Source organism: Triticum aestivum, chromosome 7B (assembly GCF_018294505.1).
Source record: "Triticum aestivum cultivar Chinese Spring chromosome 7B, IWGSC CS RefSeq v2.1, whole genome shotgun sequence".
In the NCBI taxonomy this organism is placed as follows: Eukaryota; Viridiplantae; Streptophyta; class Magnoliopsida; order Poales; family Poaceae; genus Triticum; species Triticum aestivum.
In genome coordinates, this window is record NC_057813.1 from 350615348 (window position 1) to 350638253 (window position 22906).

Below are 22906 nucleotides of genomic sequence, written 5' to 3' on the forward strand. Positions count from 1 at the left end.
TGGCGGCGTTAGTGCCCTTCTTAGCATTTCCTGGCCGCTTCCTCTACTTGCGTGACATGTTAGGCTGGCTGGCTGCACCGCCCATCAATGCATTTTCTAGTTTCCCATTGAGTGTGTTTGGACTCAGCAACCCTCCCCTGAATGGTGGCACGAAGTCCCCGTTGAATAGTAGAGTCTTCTATTAAGGAACAACACGGTGATCAGCTTGGACAACAGGAGGCAAAGAGATTGATTGGATGAGATCAGCATGCATAGGTCCATCAAGATTGCACATGGCAGCTGAGTTATGATATTTTTCAACCAAGAAGAATCGATTGACAAGTAAGTCATCATTATTTACTTGGTCCTCAATGACATCCACATTGTTGTTATGCAACTCAGGTTGAGTCTGACCCAAAGGAGATGGTCCTCGACACAACATCTTTCCATTGTTTGTCTGCTTCGAGCTAGTTGGAATTTGGATGTCTTCTAGGTGAATTTGACTCCTCGGCCACATCACTGGCCAACATAAGCATTGTCCAAGGGTAGGATAGCTATCCACACCGGGAGGTTGTATCGGAGGAGCAATATCATCGTAACCATTTAAAACAACAGACAACTCAACTTTGAAGGCCCCCTCAGGCATCTCCACTCCGTGCATGGTTGTATCTTCGGGGCGAATGATCGAGCCGATTGAACTTTAATCAGCTCACCATTCACATGGGCTAAGAGACTGCACGGAGTGTCTTTCGTAAGAGCGTCAAGAGCAGCCATTGTCGATGGGTTGCCAATGAAAGAGACAGAAGGGCTGCTATCCTTCGGTGATGCGTCGATGACAATGTTTCCTAGTTCATCATTCTTGATCCATTGCTTGATGCTCTCAATTATTGAAGGCAACATGGCCTGGGCATGGGCTTGGTTTCGCGTGTTGATGCGTGCTTCAATGTAGGCAGTTGTTGCGACTACAATTATTTTCTGTTTGATGGTCTGCTTGTTGGATCACCTTCTCTACCGTAGCTGCTCGCGGTCTTCGACATAATGATCGTCCCATTTGGCTCTGCATCCGGAGCCGTTCACACGACTATCCGCCGGCGGATGCAATGGGTCCTTGCCTAGGGTCACATTGATCGACCGGTTAAGAGGAGTGTTCCACCTGGCCGTGGACCCTTGACAGCTCTAGGTTCTGCATGCTGCCTTGCCAATTCTTCTTCAAGTCTTCTAGTTTGGTGATCGGCGGAAAATTCCCCTGACTTATAATCATAATGGTACCGGCCCCTGACATAGTTATATTCAAGGGGGTCTTTAAATTGCTCGAAGTGGTTTGCGATGCCCTTTGCTGCAAGTATAGACTCCCGCTCATCCCACACGGGCTTCTTCCCAACAAAACCACGGCTTCCGAGGGTGTGGTTACTTAATGTCTTTGATCGCATGTCCTTCCACCATGTTGACTGGCTCTACACCACAGGTTCTCCATATTTTGCATCTTGAAAATGTTCTAGTCATCTGCACTAATGGTAGGTAACTTTTCCTTGATCGCAGAGTAATCTTCGTGAACCTCTTTTCTTGCGGCTGATTTACAAGAACTCAAATTCTTTGAGAAATTATGGATTGCGTGGTTGTTGACATGATTCTTTGGGTACGATAGGTTGTCATACTCATCAGGGAACTTAAATCTAACATGCACCCTTCTTATGAGGAGCTCTCGCATATTTTGTTTGCCTGAATTCCTTATATTGAACTCGTTAATGGAACAGACTTCTCGAACGATGACACCTAGAGTGTTGCCGTAGTGAGACACGGTGTTCCGTAGACTAACGAGCTCACTAGTGGAGTTGACATGAGTGACCACAATCCTATCGGTACTGATAGCATTTTGGCTCCTAGGTTTCCGCTGCTTCTTGTTTTTTGGAGCATCCTCCACCTCCTCATCATGCTCAGCACAATACTCATCCATATCATTTTCATCAGTAGCAAAGTCCTTATCAGGATTACTATCCTCACCAGGAACATCTTTGTAGCCACTGCCTTTGATGTAGCACTCATCCGGATTTATATCCCCCCGGAAGACCTTCTTCATACTCATCATTTCCATGTGCATCCGTAAATACATCTTCGGCATTGGCCGAATGTGTCGAAGAAGATCCCAAACAAATAGGACATATACTTAATTCGTATACAAAATTCAAAATTTTGGCATGACCTTTGCTGAAAATATGAAATATTGGTTGCCAGAAATTTGATGAAACGGAATTTAATCAATGTTTCACCAAAACATTGACAACCCTATACTGTCGTTGCAAACAAATCAGCACCTACAATACATGATTTAAACCACTCCTCAAAAATTTGACAAATCCATGTCCATGAACAATTAAATCTTTGTGATTTCAGCCACATTTCCTCAAATCCATGTCCAATACAATCACAATGTTACAAATACAACTAATTGACGCTAAAATATAGATGTGTACCAATTGTAACAAATATGTCTAACTTCAAGAAAATGTAGAGATCTCACTTACCGGCGGAATTGCGGTCTCCGCGCCTGGGTAGAGCGACGCCGGACACTTTGCAACCCTAGATGACGGAGGCGAGGTTGAGGTGGTTGCCGCTGGCTAGGGAGGGGGGAGGGGGCCGAGCGAGCGGTGGGGAAGGGGGCAAGGAGTTAGTGGGGGAGGGGGCGAGGGCGCGGTGGGGTAGAGGACGGTAGGAGAAGTGGCGACGTTGTGCAAGGAGGTCAATGGGGGCATCGATGGAAGATGATGCGGCAGCGGGCGGCGACGTGGGTGGCAGCGGATGCCCGAGAAAACTGGAGTGTGTGGGTTTAGCGCGAAACGAAATCTGCCCCAAATTGGCTAAGGGAACGGTGAAAAATAGCTATGGCGTTTGTCACGCCACCAACGCTATAGATATTTAGCTATGGCGTTGGCTACATCATCAATGCCATAGCTATTTTTCACCTTTCCCTTAGCCCTTTGGGGAAAATCTTCACCAGTCAAATTTCATTTAGTGCTATTTTGCATGTAGCTCTTTTACATCCAAAAAATATGTGAGAATATTTATTTTATTAAGATTGAAATGTGTACAATCAATACAAAGTGTTGCTTAATAATAAAAGATATATATATAATTAAGTGTAGCATCGTTTCTGAATTCTCTCGACAGAATTTTCTACACCCAACAACATGTTTCGACTTCTTTCTGTACACTTTGTTTTGAGTTGGACTTCACCTTCTTCTTGATAGACACCATATTGTTTGTCATCAGTGTGCTCATCTAGATCTTCCTTCTTGGAGAAGTCTTTATCACTCAATTATTTCTGTCTTTTGTATAAAAGAATTCTCACTTCTTGAACCTCTGCACGGACTTCGTGTCCGTCGGACTGATTTTCATGTCCATCCTATTTCTTCACGCCTCCTAGCTTATCATCATGTGTCGCCCCTTCTTCTACTCCAGCATCCTCCTCGTCCTCACCATGACTTGTCCATCATGTGTAACCAGGCATGAAACTATGTTTCAAGAAGTGCATCTTCACACGACTAGTGGAAGGGTCAATCAAAACTCCATTTTCGCACTTCTTACATGGACATAATATCTCTTTTATGCCTCTGCGATTCATATCTTCCAACACCACCTCGAAGAACTCATTTATAGTTCGATCCATATAAATATATATGTAAGAATCATTCTTTTCATACCATTTCCGACAAAAAAGGTCTTTCAACACGACAATATATATATATATATATATATATATATATATATATATATGTGTGTGTGTGTGTGTGTGTGTGTGTGTGTGTGTGTGTGTGTGTGTCTATATATATGTGTGTGTTTGTGTGTGTGTGTGTAAACACTACTCTGATCGTGGGATGAGAATATTATTCTGATCACAACCTGACCTGCCCAGGCAGTAGTACGTTGAACTTCCCCAGGTGCTAGGTTCCCGCAAACATTGCCCAAATGGGGCTTGCGATATACAATTAGAAAATATGGACACGAGTATCATGACCCAAATTAAATTTCTGGCAAAATGTAAGCGGTTTAAGAGCAGTTTTCAAAACCGTTTTTTCTTCACACAAAAAACGTGAAACGTATTTTCAATGCATTTCTAAACTGTTTATCGGAATGAGGTAAATAATATGGCATTGGAAAGCTGCTGCAAAACTGCTCATTCAACATGTTGAAAGTTTTCTCTAATTCCCTATGGATAAAGAGTAATTTGGAAAATTGTAGAATTTCGTAGACCGAACAACCATGTTTGTATTTTCTATGTCATTTCTAAATGATTAATCCAATTGAGTCAAATAATATGGCGTTGGAAAGCTTAGGAAAAAGAGCTACTTTTTCATGTTAAAAGGTTTTATAATTTTGAACAATTTAAAAGTGATTTGGAAAACGATACAAGTTCCAACAAGTTTGTATTTTTGAGCTAATTTTTTAACCTGCGTCAGAATGCTGCAAATAATATGGCACTGGAAAGCTTGATGAAATGCGAAACTTTTTGGTATATATTGTTTCTCCCAATTCCTTACATTTTTAAGTCAATTTTGAAAATGGCTAAATACATATTTCCACTATAATTTCTACAAACTTTATCGGAATGGGGCAAATAATATACCCCTGAAAAGCTATGGAAAATGCGAAACTTTCTCATGTTGATGATTTTCTCTGATTCCTTGCCGTTTTAAAGTAATTTTGAAAATGGCGAGATCATTCGTTCTGCCTTTATCACGAAACAGATTCTTCAAAAATGTACCGCGTGAAGAACTTGAACTTCTTGGCATGTCTACTTGTACTTCACTCTGTTTTTTCATGTGTACTTTTGCTCGCATCTCTCCATCCACTCACCGGAATTGAGCAAGTGATATACCGATGGGAAGCTTCTCTAAGCACACAACTTTTCTGTGTTGATCATTTTTTCATACTCGTGTCGATTTCAAAAGTTTTTCATCTAAAATTCATTCAGTGTAGTTGGTGAACTTCCTGCTGTTTTCACGTTGAACTTCTGCGACATATTTTCGTTTGTAATTTTCTCATACATTTTGTCAGTGTTAAACAAATGATATTCTTTTTGTACAAACCTCTCTCAGAATATTCTTTTCAACTTTCTCCGACCGAGGACTTGAACTTACACAAATTATTTTCCTGCCGTTTTGAAGAATTAGGAAATGATGAGATCATGGTTTCTGCCTTCATCGCGAATGGAAATGCACTGCGTGAAGTAGTTGAACTTCGCGGCCATGATCTGTTTGAATTTCACTCTGTTTTTGACGTGCTGCATTTTGAAGTGCCATTTTTTTCACTGCATGAAGTAGTTGAAGTTTTGGGGCATGTCTTTTTGAACTTCACTCTGTTTCACTTTATTTTATTTTTCTTATATGAAATACACACCATGTAGTACATGAACTTCTGGTTGTTGTCACTTTCAACTTCTCTCTGGTTTGAGAGAATTATTTTAAAACACAAAAAGCAACATATTTTTTTATGTATTTTGGACATCTAAATACACGGTGAACCTCTCTCACAAGAATTTTTTGAACTTTTGCTCGCCGAGCACTTGAACTTCTAGCAACCATTTTTTCGTTTATGAGTTGTTTTTAAAAGTGCAAAAATGGCGTTGTGTTTTTTATTTTTTGAACATGTAAATCCTAGGTTTTAATAAACTCCGAACTTCTTTGTTATTTCAATTTGAACTTCACCTTTTTATATTTTGAGTAAAGAATTTTATTCGATTTTTATACAGAAAAAAATTAAACATGGAAATACATGGTGAACCTCTCTCGCAAGAATTTTTGAACTTCTCCGGACAGGGCACTTGAACTTCTTTCAGCAAACCTTTTAAGCTTTTATTTTTCTATACTTTTATTCTCACCTAAAATGCATTCCTTGCAGTACTTGAACTTCTTGTTGTTTTCACTATAAACTTCTTTCAACAGGTAGGAATTTTTTGAATACATCAAAACGTGTTTTAAATGGTATACATGAAAATTTTAAACCCTTCATCGAAATGTGGCACATAATATACCATGTGGAAAGCTTATGAATCATAGCAAGTTTTTCATGTAGACATGTGTTAAAAATTCGTTGCCGTTTGAGAGCTGTTTTTAAAATGGCAAAACAACGTTGTGTTGTGCTTTTTAAAACAACAGTAAGTGAACAAAGGATGTCTCATAAATATAATTTTTGAACTGTTAGGGTGGAGCACATGAACTTCTTGCAACAAACCTTTTAGGCTTTTAGTTTTGTATTCTTTTATTCTCTTCTGAAACAAAGTAGTTGAACTTCCTACTGTTTTCACCTTGAACTTCTGTCATATATTTTTTGTTCAACCTCTCTCACAAGAATTTCGAACTTTCTCGGGTAGAGCACTTGAACTTCTAGCAACAAAATTTTTATCATTTTCTTTTTCATTATTTTTAATACAAAATTCACACCATGTAGTACATGAACTTCTGGCTCTTATCAATTTGAACTTCTCTCAGCTTCTCTTTAGTAATGTAAAAAATCTGAGTTTTTTATAGACATCGAACCGCCCTAACTTTTTTATTCTCATTTGAAACGCATTTCGTGTAGTAGGTGAACTCCTCGTTGTTTTGGATGTCTTTGTGTCGTAGTTTTTGAACTTGTTCGGGGCTTCACGTTTTTTTTAGTTTTTTTACATTATACCAACATTCTAAAAGGACATTTTTTGCATCAATGCATACTATTAAACTTCATGAAACAATACAAAACAAGAAATTAGATAATCCGATGTACAAATGGGGGCCAAATAAACAAACAATTTTATTCCCTTTAATATGGCTCAGTGAATTTCACATGTCCAAATGGACTTCACTTAGTTGTCTCACCTTCATCATACACCTTGTACATCCAAGCCCAAAATCAAAATCAAAACCGTGCCTCTCCAAACACAACATGTGCACTGGGAGAGCTATAGTTGTTCCTCCCCAGCTATATGTGAACTTCTATGGTCGATGTATTTTTTATGTATAGATGCATAACAACTACGGGGAGGAGAATCTTTTTGTTAGTAACGAGAAAAATTCGAGTTTTTGTAATAAATATCAAACCGCTCCACTTTTTGAAATTGAACTTCTTGGTTTATTATTTACTAACGAGGAAAATCTGGGTTTTTCATATACATTAAACTGTTCAATTTTTAAAAATTGAACTTCTTGGTTTTTTCAATTTGGACTTGGTGTTATTTCTTTTAGTAACAGAAAAAATCCTAGTAAAAATTAAACTTCTAAGTTTTTTTAACATAGATAATCCCTTTTTATATGAAATTGTTTCAGATGTTTTTTTAATTTGATATTCTTGCGGTTTCTAATAAACATTGAACTTCTTTGTATTTTTGAATTTGAACCTCTATGCTTTAAATCCATAAAAATTATTCTTGGTTTCTGTTTTTAGACACAAGAAAAATCTTATTGTTCTATTAACATTGAACTGCTCGCCTTTTGTAATTTGAGGCTCCTTTTTAATTTTATTTTAAGTGGAACATCCTTTTTTTGTAAATATGAGTTGCTATCTATTATTTTAATTTAAACTTATTTGAACTTCATGGTTTTTTAGCACTAACGTTCAAAATAAGGGGGAGGGGGACTTTTTTCAACAATCTTTTTTTGAGGGTTCCTTAGTGTTGATGTTTGTTCTATTTTTACCAATTCTGAACTTGCGTGCACTTGTTCTTTCAGACATAGAAAATTGTAGTTTAAAAATTTAAACCTGAGGATTTATGTGTACTTTCTCCTGTAAATGAGGATAAGGAACCTTTTTTGCACAAGTCAACTTCTGACATTTGAAAGGGAAAAATTCCTATGAAGCTTCAACTATGTCGAGAACATACATATCTGAGGAACATCCCCACCCAGATTTGCACTATATTTCAAACATATAACAAACATTACACCGCATATATTTTACAACCAAAACGAAGCAACATTACAGCAACCAAGGAGATGCTGGGAAAAAACAAGCAGAGCAGACGCAGTTATAACAAATAATATGCCACAAGTACCTTTGTTACAACATCAAACACCTTTGTTATTTTAATTTTATTTTTTGTTTAAAAACAATCAACAACACATGGAACACTACATTTTTTTTATTTGCACTAATTTTACTATACGTGAACTTGTCCTTATTTTATATTTGAACTTCTCACATGAAACTAATGTTTTTATTGTACAAAGTATGTGTCGTGTAACACCCGGATAATCATGCTACAGCAATCTCACGTGATGGTGCCACGTCACCTCTATCACTGTAGTTAACCACGGGTTAGATCGAAACGGTTTCGAAATTAAAATTCAAGATTATAATGACAATAAAAGTTTTCAGGAATTAAAACTAAAATGTTTGGTGGGTGCCAAATATTACAAGGGTAGATATGGTACAGCAATCACATTTTTAGAAAATGGCTAAATAATTTAAACTGATTAAAACAGAAAAGAAATAAGAAAAGAAAATACAAAAGTAAAAGACAAAACAAAACAAACAAAAAAAGGCCCCCCTGGCCAGACGGCCCAGCTGGCCCAGCTCACCGGCCAGGCCGGCCCACCTGGCCCAGCCGGCCGACACGCCCCTGCCTTATCCCCACGAGGGGGAAAACCCTAACCCCCCACGATGCCCCACTCCCCCACTCGTTACCCACCCCCGCGCGTCTCCCTCGCCCCTTCCCGATCTAGATCGAGGGAGACGGCGCCTCGGCCCCGCCGCCTCACCCCTGCGCCCGATGCAAGCCGGCGTCGGCGCCGCCCCTCCCGGACTCCTCGCCCCTCCTCTCCCTCGCGCGGCGCCCTGCTGAAGCCGCGGCCTCGCCTCGTCGTCGACCCGACGCCATTCACCGTCGCTGCCACCTCGCCCCCGTCGTCGATCTACCTCGTCGGACCACCCCGAGCCTGCTGTCTGTCCCTACCGCATCGCTGTGAGCTCCGCCACCCCCCCCATGCCTTCCCGAGCTCAGATACGAGCTCCTGCATGTCCTTCCCACCACCTGTAACTCCGGCCACCGCTCCCCTCGCCGCCTCCGCCGCGCTTGTCGCCGTCCCCTGCCCGGCGCCACTCCGGCCTCCTCACGGCCCGCCGCGTCGCTGCTCCGGCCGTGGCCACGAGCCACGCGCCGGCCCCCCCCCTTTCTTCCTTCCCTCTCGCTGGCCGCATCGGGCGCCGACGCCCGCGCCTTCCCGGTCCGGAGCCGTGGACGCTGCCGCGCCCGCCGGCCACGCCCTGCCGTGGCCCGCCTCCCCTCTCGCCTGCAGCTGGCGCCCAGCCGCCTCGCAGGCGCTGGCGCGCGTGCCTGCGGCGGCCGCCCGAGTTCGCCCATTAACGGGTGGCGCCCGCGGCCTGCACCGAGCGCCCGCAAGGCCCCCCCTGGGCCAATGACGTGTGGGGCCTAGCCCCCACAAAACGTTTCTGTTAAAAAAAAGGAGATAAAAAAAATATATATATTAATAATATTAATATTAAAATTAATTAATTAATTAATTAATTTAATTAACTATGATTAAATTAACTAATTATGTATAATTAACCTAATGACTAATTAACCTAGTGAGCTACTGATAGTTAACTAAACAGTGAATGACAGGTGGGCCCCGCTGGACCCACACGTCAGTTTGACCAGTCAACGCCCCTATTGACTGCTGACGTCATGCTGACGTCATGATGACGTCAGCAAACACTGTTTTGGATAAGGTTGGATTTAAATGAATAAATAAAATCAGAAAATGATTTAAATCTTTAGAAAATCATATCTTTTAATCCGTAACTCGGATGAAAATACTTTCTACATGAAAGTTGCTCAGAACGACGAGACGAACCCGGATACGCAGCCCGTTCGTCCACAACACACCTCTAACATACCAAACACGCAACTTTCCCCCTCCGGTTCATCTGTCCGAAAACGCGAAACCCCGGGAATACTTTCCCGGATGTTTCCCCCCTTCGTCGGTATCACCTACTACCGCGATTGGGCACACCTAGCATCGTTACTTGTCATGTCATGCATCGATATGCATTTGTTTGCATTGTATTCATTGTTTCTTCCCCCTCTTCTCTCCGGTAGACTACGAGACCGACGCTGCTGCTGCCCAGTTCGACTACGGAGTTGACGACCCCTCCCTCTTGCCAGAGCAACCAGGCAAGCCCCCCCTTTGATCACCAGATATCGCCTACTCTTCTCTATACTGCTTGCATTAGAGTAGTGTAGCATGTTACTGCTTTCGTTAATCCTATTCTGATGCATAGCCTGACATTGTCGCTACATCTGTTGATACCTTACCTGCAATCCTAAATGCCTAGTATAGGATGCTAGTTTATCATCATTGGCCCTACATTCTTGTCAGTCTGCCTTGCTATACTATCGGGCCGTGATCACTTGGGAGGTGATCACGGGTATATACTATACTATACATACATACTATACAGATGGTGACTAAAGTCGGGTCAGCTCATTGAGTACCCGCAAGTGATTCTGACGAGGGGGCTGAAAGGACAGGTGGCTCCATCCCGGTAGAGGTGGGCCTGGGTTCCCGACGGCCCTCGACTATTACTTTGTGGCGGAGCGACAGGGCAGGTTGAGACCACCTAGGAGACAGGTGGGCCTGGCCCTGTTCGGCGTTCGCGGTTACTTAACACGCTTAACGAGATCTTGGTATTTGATCTGAGTCGGCTACGAGCCTATACGCACTAACCATCTACGCGGGAGTAGTTATGGGTATCCCGGTGTCGTGGTATCAGCCGAAGCCTTCTTGACGTCAGCGACTGAGTGGCGCGCGCCGGGTTGGACTGCGTTAACGCAACTTCCTTTGTAATGGAGGTTGCTAGGTCTGCTCACCGGCCGCGTACGCAACGTGCAGGTGTGCAATGGGCGATGGGCCCAGACCCCTGCGCGCATAGGATTTAGACCGGCGTGCTGACCTCTCTGTTGTGCCTAGGTGGGGCTGCGACGTGTTGATCTTCCGAGGCCGGGCATGACCCAGGAAAGTGTGTCCGGCCAAATGGGATCGAGCGTGTTGGGTTATGTGGTGCACCCCTGCAGGGAAGTAAATCTATTCGAATAGCCGTGATCTTCGGTAACAGGACGACTTGGAGTTGTACCTTGGCCTTATGACAACTAGAACCAGATACTTAATAAAACACACCCTTCCAAGTGCCAGATACAACCGGTGGTCGCTCTCCCTCAGGGATACAAGGGGAGGATCGCCGGGTAGGATTATGCTATGCGATGATACTTGGAGATGCTACTTGAAGATGCTACTTGGAGGACTTCAATCTACTCTCTTCTACGTGCTGCGAGTCGGAGGCTGCCAGAAGCGTAGTCTTCGATAGGACTAGCTATCCCCCTTTTATTCTAGCATTCTGCAGTTCAGTTCACCGATATGGCCTCCTTACACATATACCCATGCATATGTAGTGTAGTTCCTTGCTTGCGAGTACTTTGGATGAGTACTCACGGTTGCTTCTCCCCCCTTTTTTTTCCCTTTCCTTTCTTTCTGGTTGTCGCAACCAGATGCTGGAGTCCAGGAGCCAGACGCCACCGTCGACGATGACCCCTACTACACCGAAGGTGCCTACTACTACGTGCAGCCCGCTGACGACGACCAGGAGTAGTTAGGAGGATCCCAGGCAGGAGGCCTGCGCCTCTTTCGATCTATATCCCAGTTTGTGCTAGCCATCTTATGGCAACTTGTTTAACTTATGTCTGTACTCAGATATTGTTGCTTCCGCTGACTCGTCTATGATTGAGCACTTGTATTCGAGCCCTCGAGGCCCCTGGCTTGTATTATGATGCTTGTATGACTTATTTTATTTGTAGAGTTGTGTTGTGATATTTTCCCGTGAGTCCCTGATCTTGATCGTACACATTTGCGTGCATGATTAGTGTACGATTCAGTCGGGGGCGTCACATGTCGCCAGCTACATCAGCGAGACACAAATGCACAATTTTGTGTAGAAAAATAGTGGATCCCAAAGCACTCTGTATCTCTCAAAAGAATGTGTCATTAACCTTTTTTTCTCACACAAAATGTTTCCAACGTACATAGATGGAAAGGACACATTAATGATTTCCACAATTTCTATGTCTCTCTCTCTCTCCATGAAACAGAAGCCTCGATAGAAGCACACAAGAAGAATTAGCACTTCAGAGCGGTGATGCATTTTGGAGAAGAAAACTCCTTTTTCCCATTCATTTTTGGAAGGACCCATGAAACTGAAGCAACTTATTTGCACCAACAGATACTACTGAACTTCAGACAAAAGGTCATTTTGAAACAATACATGGTCATAACAGCAGCAGGGTAGCGAGATTTCTGCTACATGAGCAAAAAGCGAGATTTCTGCGCCCCATCCAAAAACGAGATCGCACACCACACAGCGCCTTGACTCCCTTTTAGATGCTAAAAGCAAGTAGTGCAAGCGATTAAGGACTCTGACGACCCCTCCTATAGCAAATAAGTAGAACTTCAGTTTCATGTAAACTTTAGATTCAGAGGTGCTTCTCTTCCTTCCTGGGTGTCTATACTAGCAGAAATTCAGAAAAGGAAATAGTCGCGAGAAAGGAATGCTGATGTTGCTGCAGCTGGAGAGATGCCGCGGGAGTGAGGCGCTGCGAGAGCCGGTGGTTGGTGGCATCCGTCGACGGAGGAGGTGAAGGCACGTGCTATCCTTCGGCACCGGCTATGTGGTGTGGCCGTTGGCGATGCGCAATGTTGGGTGGGGCTGCGGCGGCGGTGCCGGTTGGGGCAAGGCGATGGCGGCCTCGCTGGTTGGGGCAGGTGGGGGCCGGGCGGCGCAGGGGTTGCAGCACCGGTTGGGGGCGGGGTGGGGCGGCGGAATCACACGGGGAAGGTAGGGAGGGCAGTGGTGTTGCACGGGGAAGGTGAGGTGGGGCGGTGGCACGCAGAGTGGATGGCCGGGAAGGTGGGGCGACAGCGTGTAGACATCGACGGGGAGCAGCAGGTGGAGGCGATGGGTGGATGCTAGGGCAGACGGATCCCGACCCGCAGGGTGCGCGCGCGAGGTTACAAACGACGACGGCGGCGGTTCCGGGGGCTGGTGTCTGGTGGGTGGGGGTCCGAGGAGTTGGAGTGCGGGAGCTCGGGATAGATGGAGTGCGGCAGGTGGGGGGTCGGCGGTCGTGTTTTTTTTCTTCGCTCCGCCGGGTTTGGGAGTTCGGGAATATCGGATCGGCTCCTATATAGGGCGCGCTGTGATCCAAATAATAGGATCAGAATAGTGTTACCATATATATATATATATATATATATATATATATATATATACTGATCACGGGATCAGAATAATATTTTGATCACAATCTGAACTGCCTGAGTAACGCGCTTGACCTTCTCTGTGAACTAGGTTGAACTTCTCGCAACATTGCCCAAATAGGGCTTGATATATATCGTTGGAAAGCTATGGACACCAATATCATGATCCAACTTAATTTTTTGGCAAGATATAAGCGGTTTAAGAGCAGTTTTAAAAACCGTTTTTTCTTCGCACAAAAAACGTGACTCATATTTTCGATCGCATTTCTAAACCGTTTATTGGAATGAGGCATATAATATGGCCTTGGAAAGCTGCTGCAAAACCGCAACTTCCACATGTTGAAAGTTTTTTCAAATTCCCTATGGTTAAAGAGTAATTTGAAAAAACGTAAAATTTTGTAAACCGAACAGCTGAGTCCATTTTTTCGATGTCATTTATGAACGGGTAATCCAATGGAGGCATATGTTATGGCGTTGGAAAGCTTATGAAAATGCTCTACTTTTTCTTCTTGAAAGTTTTTTCTAATTTTGAATGGTTTAAGAGTAATTTAGAAAATGGTCCAAGTCCTACCGAGTTCGTATTTTCGAGCTAATTTTTTAACCGTGCGTCCAAATGCAGCAAATGATATGGCTTTGGAAAGCTTGCACAAATGTAAAACTTTTCGGTATGTATTGTTTCTCCCAATTCTTTACAATTTTAAGTCAGTTTTGAAAATAGCCAAAAACATATTTTCGCCGTAATTTCTACGAACTTTATCGGAATTGGGCAAATAATATACCGTTGAAAAGCTACGGAAATGTGAAATTTTTTCATGTTGATGGTTTTCTCTGATTCTAAGCCTTTTGCAAGTAATTCCGAAAACGGCGGGATCATTCGTTCTACCTCTACCGCAAAACAGATTCTTCGAAAATGCACCCCGTGAAGAACCTGAATTTCTCGGTGCGTGTACCTGAACTTCACTCTGTTTTTCACGTGATTATTTTGCTCGTAGATCTTCATCCACTGCTCGTAGCTCTCCATCCCACTCACGGGAATTGAGCGAGTGATATACCGATGGAAAGCTGCTGTAAACAAGCAACTTTCCCGTGTTGATCATTTTTCATACTCGTGACGATTTTCAAAGTTTTTCATCTAAAATTCATTCAGCGTAGTAGTTGATCTTCATGCTATTTTCACGTTGAACTTCTATGACGTATTTTTGTTTGTGCACGCGCCTGAACTTCCCTCTATACGAACCCAACCTTTATCGGAATTTTGAAAACCGTTTTTTCTTCATACAAAAAACGTGGATCGTATTTTCGATCGCATTTCTAAACCATTTAGCAACTAAATACTCGTTTTAGATAGTAATCTCGCTCATAGGCGGATTTTGCACTCGGGCCATGAAGAACTCACGTTTTTTGCGATTTTACTGCCTGAGTTTTTGGACCTGAACTTCCCGCTGTGCTAGGTTGAACTTCCCGCAAGATTGCCCAAATAGGGCCTGCTATATACCGTTGGAAAGATATGGACACGAGTATCATGACCCAAGTTAAATTTTTCGCAAAATGTAAGCGGTTTAAGAACAGTTTTGAAAACTGTTTTTTCTTCACACAAAAAATGTGAATCATAATTTCGATCGCATTTCTAAACCGTTTATCGGAATGAGGCATATAATATGGCGTTGGAATGCTGCTACAAAACCGCTCCTTCCACATGTTGAATGTTTGTTCTAGTTCCCTATGGTTAAAGAGTAATTTGAAAAAATGTTAAATTTCGTAAACCGAATAACTGAGTTAGTTTTTTCGATGTCATTTCTAAACGGCTAATCCAATGGAGGCATATGATATGGCGTTGGAAAGCTTATGAAAATGTGCTACTCTTTCATCTTGAAAGTTTTTTTATAAGTTTGAATGGTTTAAGAGTAATTTAGAAAATGGTCCAAGTCCTACCGAGTTTGTATTTTCAAGCTAATTTTTTAACTGTACGTCTGAATGCAACAAATGATACGACACTGGAAAGCATGAGGAAGTGCGAAACTTTTTTATATATATTGTTTCTCTCAATTCCTTACTGTTTTAATTCGATTTTAAAAACGACCAAAAATGTATTTTTGTCATAATTTCTACAAACTTTATCGGAATTGTACAAATAATATATCACTGAAAAGCTACGGAAAATGCGAAACTTTTTCATGTTGGTGGTTTTGTCTGATTCCTAGCCGTTTTCAAGTAATTTTGAAAATGGCGGGATCATTCGTTCTGCCTTTATCGCGAAACAAATTTTTCAAAAATGCATCGCGTGAAGAACTTGAACTTCTCGGTGCGTGTACCTAAACTTCACTCTGTTTTTCACGTGATTTTTCTTGCTCGTAGCTCTTCATCTACTACTCCTAGCTCTCCATCGACTCACCAGAGTTGAGTAGGTGATATACCGATGGAAAGCTGTTGTAAACACGTAATTTTACCGTGTTGAACATTTTTTCATACTCACGACGATTTTAAAAGTTTTTCATCTAAAATTCATTTAGCGTAGTAGTTGAACTTCCTGCTTTTTCACGTTGAACTTCTGTGACGTATTTTTGTTTGTACACCCGCCTGAACTTCCCTCTGTACGAACCCGACCTTCGGGCTATCTTTGCAACCGTGGCTTCCCCCGCAAATTATTTTAGTTAGTAGTGTTCTATATGATGTTAGTGTAATCTAGAAACATTTTTTAGCAACTAAATACCGGTTTTCAAAAAGAAATCTCGCTTGTTGGCAGATTTTTCTCTCGGGTCGTGATGAAATTGCGTTTTTTGCAATTTTACTGCCTCAGTTGTTCGCCTGAACTTCCCCTAGTGCTAGGTTGAACTTCCGTCAACATTGCCCGAATGGGGCTTGCGATATACCGTTGGAAAGCTATGGATACCAGTATCATGACGCAAGTTAAAATTTTGGCAAAATGTAAGTGGTTTAAGAGCAGTTTTGAAAACCGTTTTTTCTTCATACAAAAAATGTGAATCGTATGTTCGATCGCATTTCTAAACCGTTTATCGGAATGAGACAAATAATATGGCGTTGGAAAGCTGCTGTAAAACCGCTCCTTCCAAATGCTGAAAGTTTTTTCTAGTTCCCCTATGGTTAAAGAGTAATGTGGAAAATCATAAAATTTCGCAAACCGAACAACCGAGTTTCTAAACGCCTAACCCAATTGAGACAAATGATATGCCGTTGGAAAGCTTATGAAAATGCGCTTTTTTCTCATGTTGAAAGTTTTTTTCTAATTTTGAATTGTTTAAGAGTAATTTAGAAAACAGTACAAGTTCTACCAAGTTTGTATTTTCGATCTATTTTTTTAATCATACGCCCGAATGTAGAAAATGATATGGCTTTGGAAAGGTTGAACAAATGCGAAAATTTTTGGTATATATTGTTTCTCCAAATTCATTATGGTTTTACGTTGATTTTGAAAATGGCTAAAAACATATTTTTGACGTAATTTCTACAAACTTGATCGGAACGGGGCAAATAATATACTGTTGAAAAGCTACGAAAAATGGGAAACTTTTTCATGTTGATGGTTTTCTGTGAATCTCAGCCATTTTCATGTAATTTCAAAAATGGCGAGATCATTCATTCTGCCTTTATTGCGAAATAGATTCTTCGAAAATGCACCGGGTGAAGGACCTGAACTTCTCGGCACTTGTACTTGAACTTCACTTTGTTTTTCAAGTGCTTTTTTTGCTCGCAGCTCTCCACACACTCACCGGAATTGAGCAAGTGATATACAATGGAAAGCTGTTGTAAACACGCAACTTTCCCGTGTTGATCATTTTTTCATACTCGCGATGGTTTTAAAGTTTTTCATCCGAAATTCATTCAGTTTAGTAGTTGTACTTATTGTTGTTTTCATGTTGAACTTCTTGCTGTTTTCACTCTGACGTGTTTTTAATAATGAGGAAAATCTGAGTTTTCTATAATCATCGAACTTCTCCATCTTTTGAATATGGTCTTCTTGGTTTTATTTCTTAATTATTTTTTATGAATAAAAATATTTTAAGACACCAAAACAACAATTTTGTGTGTGTTTTTGCATTGGCTTGCACATCAAACCGCGTCATCTTTAGGAATTGAACTTCTCCTTTTCTTTTTATTTTCTTTCAACATTGTTTAGCACGTCGAACAATGTCATCTTTAGAAATTGAACTTCTCCTTTCTTTTTGTTTTCTTTCAACATTGGGCTGCACGTCGAACCGCTTCATCTTTAGAAATTGAACTTCTCATTTTCCTTTTGTTTTCTTTCAACATTGGTTTACACATTGAACCGCGTCATCTTTAGAGATTGAACTTCTCCCTTTTTGTTTTCTTGCATGTTTTACCTTGCATGTTCAAATTTATTTTGAACTTGCTGAGATAACACACTTGACCTTCTCGAACACAACATTTTGACCTTCGCAAAACATAAATTAAAGCCAAACTTTTGACCAACAGAGCATGTATAATTTTGTCCACTTTTTCAAGAATAAGCGCTGAATCGCCCCGTTAGTTTGACTTGAACTTCTGCTGCACAAGAATAAGCTGCTGTAAACACACAACTTTCCCGTGTGCATCATTTTTTCATACTTGCGACGGTTTTAAAAGTTTTTCATCTGAAATTTCTTTCAGTGTAGTAGTTGAACTTCCTGTTGTTTTCACGTTGAACTTCGGTGACGTATTTTCATTTGTAATTTTCTCACACCGTGTAGTAGGTGAACTTCTGGCAGTTATCCACCTGAACTTCTCTTTGGTTACGTGAAAACTTTGAACTTCTCCGTTATTTTAATTTGAACTTCAAGGTTTTTATCGCTGAACTTCCGAACGGGGTGGGATTATTCTTTAGGCCATTTTGCATTAGTTTTGTTTTTGGTTAACATTTCGTTAACTATTTATAACATGTATTTTTAGATATGAAAAGACCCTATGATAGACCTACTCGGAGCACACATATGTGCTGTAGACACGCATGTGGGCACCCACACGAATAGCACACACTCAAGACACACACACCCAAGACTCATGCTCCGCCGAAGGGCGTCATGAACTTATCTGGCTCTTCTAGTTGAACTTCAAGGTTTTTCTTGCATCTTTTTGTTGTTATCTTTCTGGTTTTTCGTATATGATTTTCTCGTCGACTATATGCAAAATGGGTGCCCACATATTAAAATTATGCAAAAGCAAACTTTCATTCATGTTCCTAAATGACATACCTTAATTTATCCAATCTTTCTTTGCTAACATCATTACTTTTCTTCGTGGCATCCCCCAAACGACGCCGCCCCATCCGCCGCCTCTACAAGCAACCCTGGGATTGCGACGACCTCGGGCATGAGATGCGGTGCTAGAAGTTAGCTTATTTTTTCTCAATGAGGCATTCCTTTCTTGTTGTCTGTTTGGTTTGTGAATTTTTGCTACTACTGTCACGGAATAGAACAACATCTGAACTTCCAGTTTTATAATTAACAAAGAACTTCTCCGCCATTTCAATTTGATCTTCTATTTTTTTAAACAAGTGTTCAATTTTTGCCTTTTCTCATATTTTTTTACTGCTCACTTTAGTTACTTGATGTTTTACAATGGAACATTTTTGTAAAACCCTGGATTCACAAGGTTCACTTGTCAATTGATATTTTTCATGTGTTCAACTCTCTTTTATTGGACACCCAAAGTGTTTTGTTTTTTCGAAAGCGATTGTTTTTTGGTTTATCTTTTTGCATTTTCTAGTTGAATTGCTCAAGTTTGTTCCATGGATTTTGTCGCATTTTCCCTAGTGATATCCCGTTTTTTCTATTTGAACTTCTGTACATGCCATCAAGTGAAATCAGCAAAATGATTCCACATGCTTGGCCGCTAAGAAGCACCTACCCTGCTACTTAGTAGAACAAGTGTACTGGATTGCATATATCCAAAGGTATAACCTTTTTTGCAAGTCATTGAAAAATTTAAAAGTTAAAGCAGCAGCATCAACACAGAGTGTGTAGCAGCCAGTGGCACACAAGTACAAACACCTTGTAGGCACAAGACGGGGCACACTACTTCTCATTCTATAATTACTGAAGGTCACCAATACAAATGCCTGAACTTTGACAACCATCAACTAATTTTGCCCAATTGAAAATGCTTCTTTTACACAAATTGTTGTAGCGCACTCACGCACATAGCACGCATGCACACATCCATGGCAGAGAATGCCGAAGGGGAAAAGAATAAGAGTAGGAGTTTATTGAAAAAATCTTGTTCCTTGCGTCACGCGTTTTTTCAGTAACGAAACAACCTGCATGGTCCTTTGCCACCAGACAATAGCATTACCTGAACTTTAACCCCCAGCCAATTCAAACTGCTGCCCCCTCGGCACCATGCCCAGCATCCCAGACAGAGGCACGCCACACCCTGTCGTCGTCGGTGTTGCATGCTTGTTGGGGCGACACTGCTGCATGTCGCGCTCCATCTACAGCTTCAATGACTGAAATGGAAGCTGTGGGGGAAGGAAATGAAGCACCATAAGAAATTGAGATCGAGGTCTAAGAAACTGACACCATTGTGTATCAAAACATGTTATTTTGTTATTTTGCAAAGCATCTGTGTTTGTAAAGTCTGGCACTGATCCAGGGAGATGCATCATCACAAAAAATATATAGAGAACTGAATACTTGGGAAAACAAATTGAAGTATCTGCAGGGAGAACTCAACTTGAACCGATAACACTGCATGGTTCATCCCTTTTCATATAATTTCACACGGATGCAGAATATACTGACCAAAATGTGCATTTTTTAGTACGCACATGAGACTATAAGCTTCAGATGATGGAATGTTGGTCACAGAAATTTTCTAATAATCTATGAAGAAGCTAAGAAATGAAAAATAGGGGGAAAACACTCTGAATGTACTAAACAAATACTGCACATCCTGAACCTTAATCCACATTCATTCTGGACATCACGAATACCCTGCAAAATTGCATGAGTTGGTTTCTCATCGTGGCATGGGAGCAGGACATGCTGGCAGTTCTACTACTAGACGGAGTTCAATCATCTAAGAGGGGAGTTGGAAGCAACGGGAGGAGGAAGGTCAGCACATGTTTGGAGAAAAGGTCACCTGTGGACATGAACATGGCAGGTGGACGACGGGGGTGATGTGGTGTGCTGCTGTGGACGGAACCAAGCGGAGGCAGGGATTCCATCTCGGGGCAGCGTCTCTGTCGCTGCTCCTAGTCTCCACCAAGCGAACACCAAGGACGGGTGCTTGCGGGGTGGCCGTCTGGCCTGGTTGGCTCGCACGGGGAAGACGGCGGGGCCGCGGGAGGAGGCCAACAGGGCGGCGCTGGGAAGCCGGGAGGTGGAGGCTCGCAGTGGTCCAGCCAGGAAGTGGAGTCAGGATGGGGCGTCTATCGGGGAGGGAGGTGAGGGTGGCGGTGCGTCAGTTGACGGATCCACTGTCACCATCTGCTTCCTCGCCGGCAAAGCAACGTCGGGGCTGTGATCCACGCCACCAGCCTCCCACTTGCTCGAGCTCCTTCGCTGGGGCTGTGATCCATGCCACCAGCCTCCTGCTCAACAGAGGTCCTTCGTCAGGGCCGTGATCCTCGCCTCTCTCCCCACTCACCGGAGCTCCTTCGACGGTGTCTTGATCCCCTCAACCAGCCTCCCCCTCGCCAGAGCTCCTTTGATTGATCAGTGATCTCCGCCATCAGCCTCCCCATCACCGGAGCTCCTTCGACGGATCTGTGATCTCCGCCACCAGTTGCTGCCTCCCCGGACCTCATCACCACAGCTCCACCAAAAGCAGGAGTGTCACCGTCTCTCCAAGCTCCTTGCCTGCATCAATGACGCCGCCTTCCAAGCTTATCACGTCAGATGCAAGAACATTCCACTACAGGTGATGTGTGCTTCCCACACGAATTTTCCTCAAAATTCAATCTGACTGATTGCTTCTAAAGCACAAACGATCAATTCAAAAAATGTTTTCAGATTTGGGTTTGCCTGAAGAAAAATACCACGTTTGTGTCAGTTTATCAGTCCTACTATGCAAAGATTTGATTTAAAAATTGCAGACACTATGCTCTATCTATATGTTACACTATTAGGTTCATCAGTACTACATGTGTGCTGCATCAGTAGCACATGTCATATGATAAAGAAGCTGATAGTACATTGCAAATACTTGCATCAATTCATTACACCCTTGCCACTTGATGCACAATTTGGATGTCAAGGTTACTGTCAGTACCTCTAATATGCCTGCTTCAGTTCCAGTAAAAAAAACATAAACATATGCATCTGTCCAAGTAGCTACTACTGTTTATATAAGATTCAACCACCACTGCAAGTTATATGTTGTGATTACTAGTATTACATGTCATGTAGTCGCATCAGTTTGAACGAGGGAAAACAAATACACTTGTCACACAATAAGTTCAATGATACAGAAACTAGGAGTGCTTCTAATGTAGATGCATAAGTTCTAGATGAAAAACAAAAATGCATGCATCCGTTTATATGTATTGCCTACTGTTCCCAAGTTCAATTAATGCTCAATTTACAAGCTATGCATCGAGTGTTCATGCATCAGTTATAGGGAAAAAGATAACAAATATGTGCATAACTGATGCATCAGTGCTAAGACAGTACATCAGTGCCAAACATGTCCATTCATCAGTTCAACTGAAAGTACATCAGTGAGAATAGACAACAAAGTTTAATAACGCCCAGCGTTGCAAGTTCAACTTATACATTACCTTCAGTACATGACATGTTACCCATCAGTTATAGGAAAAAAGGCAGAAAAATTAATCCCCAAACTGTTGAATGTCATTGTAGAAACATGCAAGGCGGCACACGCAAGGAGGGTTTGATGATGAGCCAAGCGGATATGAGGCGCCACATGGTTGGGTAACACCAGAAATAGCCCCCGGATACTTCAAATAATACATGAAGATTTCAAGCTACACCAGAATCATCAAAAGCACGGTCTGGTTCTTCTCTGTAGCAAAGACCACTTACTGGCAATACTTTCCTTCCCTGGCACTGCCGGGGTGCAAAAAGGTCCACAATGTCTCCAACAACAAATATTTTCCTTCCCTGGCACATGCAGAAAGGCAAGGACACCTAGGCTTCCGCTAGTTGCTCCATCAACATCAATCATCCGTTCTGCAAAAGAGGTTGTGACAGGAAGACCAGGACAAAGATATAGGAATATTCACCACTCTAGCAGGGTGCAAAGTAGCAGATATGAGCCCTATAGACAGGAGCAACCTCACAACAAATCTGAGGAAAGATGGCCATACAATGAGAGATGAAGAGTTTCATTAAAATTGCTCCCTCCAAGAGATGCATTGCTTCATGTGCCGAGGGTGACACCACTCGTGCCCATACACCAGGGTGAACATTAAACACTAGATGCAGCACAGAGCTATACACACGTAAGTATCCATTTAGAAAAAACATACAGGCACAATCCATACCATAGTACTATGACCACCCTATCTAACATTTTCATCACCATGTTTCATTTTGCTCACTGTTGTATGCAGCTCCCTACCATTGAAGCTTATGTTCTGCCAAGGCTAGATATGTGCTTTGAGACTTTCAAAGAAGCAAAGGGCTTCTACAACATCTATGCAAGGCACGCGGATTTTGCTGTCGGAGAAG